The sequence below is a fragment of the Puntigrus tetrazona genome, unplaced genomic scaffold (assembly GCF_018831695.1).
Source record: "Puntigrus tetrazona isolate hp1 unplaced genomic scaffold, ASM1883169v1 S000000001, whole genome shotgun sequence".
Taxonomy (NCBI): Eukaryota; Metazoa; Chordata; class Actinopteri; order Cypriniformes; family Cyprinidae; genus Puntigrus; species Puntigrus tetrazona.
In genome coordinates this window covers 3,436,701-3,447,595 of record NW_025047681.1, presented here as the reverse complement: position 1 = coordinate 3,447,595, position 10,895 = coordinate 3,436,701, and the positions used below count along the sequence as shown (strand labels likewise).

The 10,895-nt window shown below is 48.8% G+C and overlaps 1 pseudogene; it reads left to right on the top strand.

The window, feature by feature from the left end:
* The first annotated feature begins 4,167 nt into the window (after positions 1–4,167).
* On the top strand, positions 4,168–6,158 carry LOC122331636 (annotated as a pseudogene).
* The last annotated feature ends 4,737 nt before the right edge of the window (positions 6,159–10,895 follow it).

Genomic DNA, 10,895 nt, shown 5'->3' with positions numbered 1-10,895 from the left:
CACAGCCCCAAAACTTGCACCTCAAAGCGCAGGAACAGAGCTCCCTCATAGAGTCGAGAGACGAACCTTTCGGAACTACCGAGTCGCAAGGTAATTCAGGTCGCTGCAGGAATCGCCAAGGAAACAGAGAAACTTCGAACTTGGAGAAGTCAGAAGACTCCGAACCAGAAACGACCCGATACCCTCGACTCGGTCCGCTCCGTCACATCACTCCACGGACACTCACTGCCCTTTTCATAACCAACCCGGTTCATCCAAAGCTAACCACCAAGCTAGAGAGACTTCATTCAAACGGCCGGGAAAGCCCGACCACGTCATCCCAGGACGAGCCTGCCCAATCAGCACGCGGATTTCCCCAGACACGCCAGTGGTAAAACTACCTTCCGTCTCTACTGAATTGGCGCAGACACAGGAAGCGAGGCTAAACCTAACTTTGCTTTGATGGTGCTCTTAGTGTGATCTCGGAACTAGCTAACAGACTTTGGACAGACAATTATCCATTTCCCTTCCAACCCGTGAATGTGTGTATGAATGCATGTGTGTGTGTGTTTTATGTTTAGTCTTCTCAGTGTAGTCTTGTCAAATAGTAGGTACTGTTTAATAAATTGTGTTTCATTATTACGAATTCTTGTTTGTGTGTTATGTAACTGGAAAGTCAAACTCATGCCCAGATCCGTTGTTACCTGCTCGAGGTAAAGCGAAGAATCCAATTGATTTATTTTGCTGATCACAGAGTAAATTCATATTGGTAACATACATTTAAATTGCCCTAAAGCGCTGGACGTATTAGGTGATTTAAAGGTATACTTGAATTGCATACCAACGTGAATCTTTTTCAGATTCAATTCCCCAAACTTGAATTGAGAGCTGATTCAAATGACAATTCATAATTATCATAATTAAAATTAGGTGTGAAAACCCTACATATAATGGTGGAGAATCAAGGCGGGCAAGATTTGATTTTCAGTTCATAATTCATAAATTTGTGATTCGTGATTTCGTGGTTTTTCTATTTTATCCGAAGAATAGATTAAGACACAGAGACAAATTGTTGTTATTTCGCACCTCTATTTTGACATGCGAACACGTAAAAGTGCGTGTGAATTGTGAAGACTTTGAAAACTGCAGTAATCGTAATATTTGTCCATAGAGACAGAGATCCGCGTTAGAAGCGCGTTGAGGAAAAAAGCAAGCGTGTTCCTTGTTTATTTTCCATAAGGCCTTTGTTGATCTATGACAGTGCGAGTTCCACTGTCATATGAATCTATTTCTCCCTGGCAAGAGCTTAGAAGTAGCTAACTTCGTAATCCTTTGCCATTTAGTCACTTGAAGAAGTGAATCGAGCGTAGCGCGAGAGCGTCAGAACGCGGAGTATATGGGAGAAGAAAATTCTTGATCAAGTGAATAAACTGTGCAGACCCGCGCGCGTCCGATGATCGTCATTGTTTAATTGCAGTATATGCATGTAAAAAGTGCCTCACTTTTTAGCAAGTGAAGTTGTCAGTGCTGAGACGAAGCTGATCGAGTTTACTCGTTGCGAAATGCGCCCGTCATTTCGGGTGGGCCGAACTCGTATAATAGCGAATTGCGTATCCATAGTAACGATGCGGAAGTCCTAGGGCGCCGTTTCCGAGTTAACTTCAAAGTCGCGCAGCGCAGTCCTCCGGCGCCATATTTGAAGTTTGTGAACAGAGGCTAGGATAACTGAATCTAATGTGTTGGCATTGAAACCTATGCAAACTGTTAGCATCAGGATAGCGCTTAGACCTCTGTAGTCCATTGAGTTGAATGCCGTGTGTGTTTATGGCGTGTTGAGTTCCATCGAACGCCGGAACCACAATAGTGGGCTTCCTCCTCCTTTCCCCTTCACGTTTATCCCCTTTTCCTCACCTTTCCCTTACCGAGAAGAATGTTGACAAATGTTTGAACTGCCATAACCGTTGGTATTAACAAGAAACGTTTTTTCTTACCCTTAGCATTTCAATGATACATTGCCATCAACAAGTATAACTGCTTTTATTAATTTGATGATATCAGGATATATTACCAATTTTCTAGCATTGCTAATGTGAAACCTTAATGTCATTTACTAAATGCATTAGGTTCATATTCATAAATTGCAACAATATTTGCTGATCCATTTGATTATAATTGCTTGAATACTTTGATGATAATTGCATTGAATTTCAATTATTAACTGCCGTTATTGATTGAAAATTTTAATTTCAGCTGGTGATTTGGTTAATTATAATTGCCTTTATAGTCGTGATAACACATCACTTAAATATAATCCCTGGTTTGGAATTTTAATTTCAGATTTAGCAAGTTAGGGTGGCTCCCTACATAATTGCTATTTTGGGGATTTATTTAATTATAATTGCTTTATAATTTAATACCAATATCATAAATTTTCAATTATAATCGACTTGAACTTCCGTTTACTATTCCAAGCATAGTATCCCGGATTCTAGTGCAGAAGATACTTAGTGATTAATTCAGGCTTGACTCCTCAGGAAGTTTTGATCATTAATTATCGCTACCAAATAGAAATTTCAAGTCATTTGCAGTTACGTTGGTGTGTACAGTTGAGTGCCTCCCTCTCAATCCTCTTTACAGGTCTCTCCCTTACTTAGGGCTTAGCAGCTAGCACTCCCCAGTGCTAGGTTGGTGCAGGGACGGTTGTCTCGGGAGGTGTCACAGCAGTGAGGACCCCGTTTGAACGTGACCTTGTGCCAGCTGGGGGCCAGCCAGGCCTCTCTGTCCTAGCATTGTGAGTGAACCCGCAGCAGGCATCAGCAATTGTGTAACGGAGGAGGAGTCAACACGAGCTGACCTGGACGGAGGCTCAGGTAAACCACCCTGTCAGCTGCTGAATCGGGAAACCGATCAGTAACCCAGGGCTCTGCCCGCAGCCTTGTCAGTCCAAGCCAGCCGTTGACGCACCTCCACCGTGGGCCGCACCTTTGTGTCAAAAGCCGACGCTGTTTGAGAGGCTCACTGCAATACTGTCGGACAGAAGTCTGATTGACCTTACAGGAGCACAGGGGCGCCCAGACGGGGAGCCATACCGCTGTACTCCGACGGGTTAATCGCCCTCATCACCAAAGCCTAAGTCTAAACCCCTTTTGCTAAAACCCATTTGGCGACACCCATAAGTAGGTTAGGGCCTATTCAACCTCAGGTGACTTAACTCATCACACCAACATAGTAAAACCAACCATTGGGTATCAGGCTTAACGGTATCACACTTTGTCAACTTTGTTTACAGTGTAAAGCAACTTTCTCTCTCTTCTCTCCCTTCTTGTTCCTTTCCTCTGATCTAACTGCTGCTGCTGCTTCTGAGATCGCACCTGTGGGAACCAGGAAAGCAAAGAATTTAATTTGAGACATTTCTGATCAGTATCGGGTGAAACTTGACGACATTGTTTCAAATTGTTCATGCTCACGAACCTTCCCTTCTCAGCGTGTATCCTACCCAGCCGAAACCAAAGTTGATCGACGAGGAATCGTAAACACGACCCCAGGAACAATCTACTTGGTGCAGGAGTCAATCTAACCAACTAAAAGCTAACACTGTCATTGCTATTGTTTTATCCTTGCCCGAGGAGATTCTAATAGCAATCGCCCAGTCTTGGTACTTAGAAATCCCCATTTAGAAACTCCTAAAAGCATCCTCTAACTTAGGAAAAGAGACAGTGATAGAGCCTAACCCCTCCTTCCTTGACCAGGAAAGAGTGTGTTACCCCCTCTGTCTCTCTCTCTCTCTCTCTCTCCTCTCTATCTCCCCTCTCTTACGTCTCTTACAGGTAGCTCCTCCTTTCTCCAAAACAAAAAAAACGGAGAAGAGAAGAAGGAAGGACCACCTGTTACAGGAGAACGAAACGCCCAGCTATCCCTTCTTCTGTTCTGTGTTGTCTTCTGTTCTCTCTGTCGTCCTGTGTGTGTTTACTAATTGTCTCCCAGAAACGCCAGTTAGAAGCACACCCACCAGAGGATCACAGTTACAGAGAACCACGCCCACCTGACACCTCACATTTAGCATCAACTGACACCACACATCTACACCTCTGTCTTTCCTTGCTGTTGTCTGTTCTGCCTTGTTTGGTTGTTATTTTCTTCCAGGTCTGTGTCAGTCACTTTTCCAAATCCCCTCGCTTGCACCAAAACATGTCTCACACAGCAGACAACGTTGGTCACTGGGAAGACCTGGAAACATGGCTAAGTGTTGCAACCAGCAGCCTCCTACCCAAGGCCGCGGAAACACTAAAGCGCCAGACCCAGGAACAGCTGGATAACAACCTAACGAGCCTAATGGAACAGGACCCAAGCCAAGGCTACAACCACAAAGAGCTAGCAAAGATCACCTGCTCCCTAAGTCACACCCTCATCGCTACCCTCAAACTGAGTGACAGGCACGCCGCCGATCTCCAACAGGAGCTGACATGCGCACAGCGACGCATCAAACAGCTGGAACTGGAGGCTCAGGAACTACAGGAAAAGCTGGATGAGGAGAGAAAGACCCAGAGGAGATTACCACGCTCAAAGCCTTGCTAGCAGCTTCCACACAAGAGGTGAAACAAACCAAAAGAGACTTTGACAATGCTGTTAACAACCTCCAGTACGCAGAACAGCTACTGGAGAAGGCAAAGACTGACATTAGAGACAAGGCCGGCAGAATCAAAGCCCTCGAAGCTCACTTGAACGAGTCAAGGAATCAGATCAGCCGCCTAGAACAACAGCTGGACTACGTCAAAGAGGAATCCGACGGTGTCAAGGAGGAACTCAGACACGCCTACGACCTGCGCGCTGAGCCACCGAGGACACGAGAGGCACCAACGTCACCCCTGCCAAGTAGGACCGGGTCTCCGTGGCTTGTACAGGCAAGTGAACAAAGGGGGAAAGAGGCGATGCTGAAACACTCACCAGCTCCCTCTGAAGAGACATACCTCGCGAGAAGGCCAAGAGAAACGGACCCAGCCAGCCAAAGAGCATCACACGGCCTGGACCTAAAAGATCTCGACAAGATCGCCAGGAACATCGTCAAGTTCACCCCAGGTGTGCCAAGTAGTCCAGACATTCAAACCTATCTACAGGACGTCGAATTCCATCTGGAAGTAAGACCTCACGTCACTGATAAAGATAGACTCTATTTACTGCGAGCAACATCCAGCCCTGATGTACGCAGCTTCCTGGACCGGCAACCAGCCCAGACAAAGGCTGATTACCACCTGCTCCGAGAGGCTCTCATCAATGAATTTGATGACCCAGAGTCAGAACAAGGACTAGTAGCCGCCCTGGAGATCAGACAAGGCCGTCATGAGTCTCCGCAAGCCTACTACAGCCGACTCAGGAGAGCATACTTCGGAACTCGCAACGAGCCCGAAATGGAACAGGACATGAACTTTAAGACTCTCTTTCTCAGGAACCTACATCCTGGGGTAAGCCACCATCTAGGCGTGCTAGCATGTCCGCGCACAATGACCATTCAGCAGCTGCGCGACTTAGCACACAAAGCCTACAGCAAACAAAAGATGGCTGCAGAGAAAGGCGCTAAAGCTCCGACGGTCCTCGACTTCAACACACAAAGTCACGGACTGCCTCTAGAGGGTGCCCAACATCAAGACAGCTTCAAGCCGTCAGAAAAGAGTGGAACGCTGGGCGTCCAACAGAGAGCAAGACTTCCACGCAGGTACCAGACCCAAGCAGAGAAACGGCCGCTGGGAGGGACCACGTGTACGACAGCGCTCACCTGGACGCCACTGGGAAAAGTCATGGGACAGTTCAAGACCGCAGGAAGGTCAGTGGGAGAGATCGTGGAATCAGTCAACCTCCTTTAGAAACCAAAGGGAAGAGCTCCTGGGATGGCAACGGAACCTCCATGGGTAGAGCACAAACACACCCTGGAGCAACCAGCCCGAGGAATCAACGAAAGAACTCTCAAAGATTCCAAACTAACAGAGCTCAAACTGAATCCACACAAGCGCAAAAGACATCACCGTCTTTTTAACTCCCAAGAACTGATGAAGAGTATGATGAAAGAGTTCTTCCAGCAAATGAAGGAAGATTGGAAGTGGAAAAGAAAGAGAAGCCGATTCAGCCTGACTGGCAGCCGGACGAGACAGCAGCGACCACCCGACCCAACCAGACACAGAGAATAGCACTTCCTCCCCGCACACTCAAAGAACCATAATGACCATAACTTCAGATGGACGAGAAATCCTACCTGAAACCCCAGCAATCAAGTTAGCCCCTAACTCACCATATGATGCTTCAAACCACGGCATCATCCAACAAACACCTGCCGCTGAAACCACTCTGGTTCCTGAAAGTGCTGTCCTGGTCGTCTGCCACTCGTCCGAAGAACTGCAGATCAGCCCTGATATCCTCCCCATCTCATCCCAAACTCCAGTCCCTCAACTCCTGGGTGATCTCATTGAGAGAGGTATAGCAAGAAAGTTTTACCTCTCCGGCTCATCATCGAACGCCACATCAGGGTCGAAGCCCTTCTGGACACAGGAGCTGACATCACACTAATGTCAGCAGAACTCCTCGGAAAAATCCAGGAAGGAGCAAAGACATTAAATGGCCCCCTCAAACTTCAAAGATGTGAGCTGAACCTTCAAGCATACCCCACACGGGTCTACAACTGACACAAGTGGCCCCAATCCACCTAACAGTGGGTCCGATGAACCTCATCCACCCAGTTTACATCTCACCCCTTAAGACTTACCCACTGCTAATCGGAAAGGACCTGCTTAATCGCTTTGAGCCACTAATGGACTTTAAGCACTTGAAGTTGTGGACACAAGTCCGTGAACCTCTGCCCTTCCAGTCAGTAAACTCTCAGGAGTTGCAGTGCCAAACCACAGACACCACTGCCCGTTTACAGACTGCCGAGGCAATGTCAAGGTCACAAGCACGTTCAAGTCCAAGCAGCAAGAACCAAGACCCTTTGCTGTGTTCATTGCAGACGTCCGACTCAGACTCAGGCTTCTTTAGGATTATGACTGCCATAAACGTCCAAGATGCTCAAGTATCTGACGCAGCCCTAACCCTGTGGGCAGAAAACTCAGCCATCAGCCTGAAGCTTTTCCAAGCCATACAGCAGAGACACCAGAGCCTACCACACATCTCCAAACACAGCCGTTACCCCCTCAGCCCATGTTCAACAAACATGGCCACCTCCAAAATCACCTGTGCAGTAGACATAAGATGGAATGACCGACGATTGCGTCATCACTTCCTCGTCATCCCCAACCTGCCTCATGATATCTGCATCGGAGCAGACATCCTGGTTCGTCTCAATGCCTGCGTCGATACTGTGAACAACGTCATATGGGCCCCCCTGTCACACCCACTGACACCTGCAGTCAGCCTCATGAACCTTCAGTCTGGTCAAACGATACCAGACGCGTGTGCCATGATCAACGAGCTAGAAGCCCTCATACCCGCTTACAGCAAGAGTGTCAGCGTCCGCCTCAACATGCGACCTGGTCAAACCCTCAACAGTAAGCTCGGCTTCTTCCAACCATCCAGATCATGCCTACAACTAGGCCTAACGTTAGAAGCTACACCTCTCATTGAAGTGTCATCTCGAGCTGTGTACGTGTTGTTCAACAACTGTACGGCCAAAGACATCCACGTACCCACAGCAAGGCCTATGGGATGGCTCATCAACCAGGCATTCCATGACTTTGAACTGATGGTACCTGTCATCGGCCCCATACCGGCTCAACTCCTGTCCAACGAACAGGATGACACCACAACTTTCACGAGACCGCATGAAACCATTGCCATTACCTCTGTCTTGCCAGTACCGAGAGAAAGCGTCTGCCGCTCAGAACTAACAGACGACACGCATCTCGCAGTCTACACTGTCTCAGCACAGCCTGTGACTGTGTCATCCGAGCAAGCAGATGTTACAATCTCAAACTCCTCAAATGCCCCAGCAACAGAGGAACCCTATGCTGGTTTTGACGCACAAATCCAACAGATCCTGAGCGAGGCGGATGCCCTCCACAGTGACGTGGAGCGTCAAGGACTCAAGGAGGTTCTGTGCAAATACAAAGACTGCGTTACGCAAAAAGACTCCTTGGACTGTGGCCTAACCGACATTCACATGCATGTGCGCATACCAACACACCCAAGTGCGCCCACCCACATATGTCAGACAATACAAAATCCCAATAGCATCATACGAGCCAGTGCAAGAAATCATCGACTCCATGTTGGAAAAGGGGGTCATTCGACCATGTAACAGCACGTACTCTGCACCAATATGGCCCGTCCTAAAGCCCAACGGCAAATGGCGGCCCACGGTCGACTTCTCGCAAGTTGAACCAGCAAGTACCCTTGTCACGATGGCCTATGACCCAATTGGACCAAGAGATACCCAAAATCAAAGGCTCCACAATCCTTTCCACACTAGATGTCGCCTCAGGTTTCTGGACAATCCCTGTCCACCCTGATGATCAACACAAGCTGGCGTTCACCTTTGCCAGTCGCCAATACACCTTTACACGGTGCCCCTTCGGCTATGCCAATTCACCAGCTGAATTCAACATATTCCTGAACAAAGCGTGCCCTGATGCCAGAACCAGAGGTAACCTTGTGTTCGTTGACGATGTCTTGTTGAAAAGCACCAATGTGGCAGACCACCTGAAAGAAATCGATCATGTTCTGAACCAGCTAATGGTAGCAGGAGCAAAGATCGCATTGCATAAGGGACAATGGTGTAAGACGAAGGTGAACTACGCCGGCCTGCTCGTGGGGACGAAATGGCATTGAACCACAGTCAAACCGCATCCAAGCCATCCAGAACATAAAGACCCTCGAACATCTCTGAATTGCAGAAGCTTCCTGGGTGTATGCAATTACTCCAGACAATTCATCGAGAACTATGCCGACATTGCACGACCACTAACTTCCCTCCTGAAGAAGGACGAACCATTCATCTGGTCGGCAGTCCAGGACACAGCGGTGAGTGAACTCAAGCAACGCCTGTGCTCTGCTCCGTGCCTGGCCTACCCCGACCCAGGAAAGGAATTCTATCTGGATGCTGGATTCTCCAACCATTGCCTCAGCGCAGGCCTGTACCAGCTCCATGACAAAGACAAGAGAGTGGTTATGTATGCCAGCAAAACGCTGCTCCCCCAGAGTGCAAGTACTCAGACTGCGAAAAGGCATTACTTTGCACTGTGTGGGCGATCCAGCGTTTCTCTAACTACATCGGCGCACAAAGGTCATCATAGAGACATGTCATCAGCCTGTCACCTTTCTCAACAGCAGACGAATCCGAGATGGCGTGGTAACCAACGCCGCGTAGCCACATGGTTAATGGCGCTCCAAGGGCGGGACGTCGAGGCGAGATATGCTCAGAACCACAAATCGGCACTGGAGAGCGGACTAGCTGCTTGCCAAAGCTGCTCGACAGACATTACACACACGTCATCGGAGCCTGAAGTACCGTCACAACCGCTGCTCTCAAACTACAGGTACTTTGAGGAAAATGTGTGCGAAGGGATGCCCACTGCATATGTCGATGGCTGCTCCTACAACGACAAGGGTAATTTGAAAGCCGGAGTGGGCGTGGTCTGGCTCGACAACGACCCTGCCCACCACAACAATTCAAATTGGGCCCTCATTCATCGCGGTATGCAGAAGTGGCTGCCATCCTCATCACATTACAACTGGCGCCTCCAACGACATCAGAGAACTCCTCATCTGCACTGACTCAAACTATGCCCGTTTAAGTTTCACGTGCCATCTAGCCGGTGGAAACTGAATGGATTCAAGACAGCCAACAACAAGCCTGTCAAACACCAAGAACTCTTCCAAGCATGCGATGCCATCGTCATGGACCAGGACATGATCATCTATTGGAAAAGGTCAGAGGTCATTCACGCCTACCAGGGCAAGACAAAAAGACTTCAATGACCAAACAGATGCCCTCGCTAAAGCAGGTGCATTACATGGAGAGTCCTGGACATTCCATTCCCACCCACCCAACCCAGCTGTAACAGCCATAACCCGCTGCCAACACGCCACTGGCGTTCGCACCCCACCTCCTCCCATATCTCTATCTCACCACAGTTCGCTGCTGATGATCTCCGTGCCCTTCAAGCATCGGATCCAGCACTGCAAACTATCGCTGCACACATTTCTGACCCAGCTACCACCCCTGTTTCTGCCTTGAACCTCGCCAACTCCTCTGACCTCCGCCACCTGCACTCCATCAAGCACATGCTGCATCTCCAAGACGGCGTTCTCACGTATGTCCCTGAGCCACTCGCTCGCCACGGCTCGTAGTGCCTCAGAGCCAAAGGGGGATAATGTTGACATCGCCCACGATGCACCATGCGCTGGACACCATGGCGTCAAGGCCACCTATGAGACACTCAAACAAGTGGTATACTGGCCTGGCATGCAGCAAGACGTGGCGGAATACGTGAAAGGATGCCTGGTCGGTTGCCAGTTTCAACCGGCGAATGCAAATCACCGCGCACCACTGCAAAGGAAAGGAATGACCTTCCCATGGTCAGACCTCCAAATAGACTGGGTAGGACACCTGCCCGGTCGACCACGGGTAACAAGTACTTCCTCAATGTGGTCTGCGAGTTCACAAAGTGGATAGAGTGCCTCCCAGCTCCGAATGACACGGCAGAAACAACAGCCTACCTCTTGATGAACCATATCTTCTCAAGATTTGGACTGCCTTTGAGTGTCAATTCAGACTGAGGAACTCACTTCACCGCTGAGGTCATGCAAGAAATGTGGAAACTCCTGGGTGTGCAAGCCAAGCTGCACATAAGCCACCACCCAATCTCTTCTGGACAGGTGGAACGTGCCAACAAGACAGTGGTCAGCATGCTGAAGAAATGCGTGTCTGCCAATCA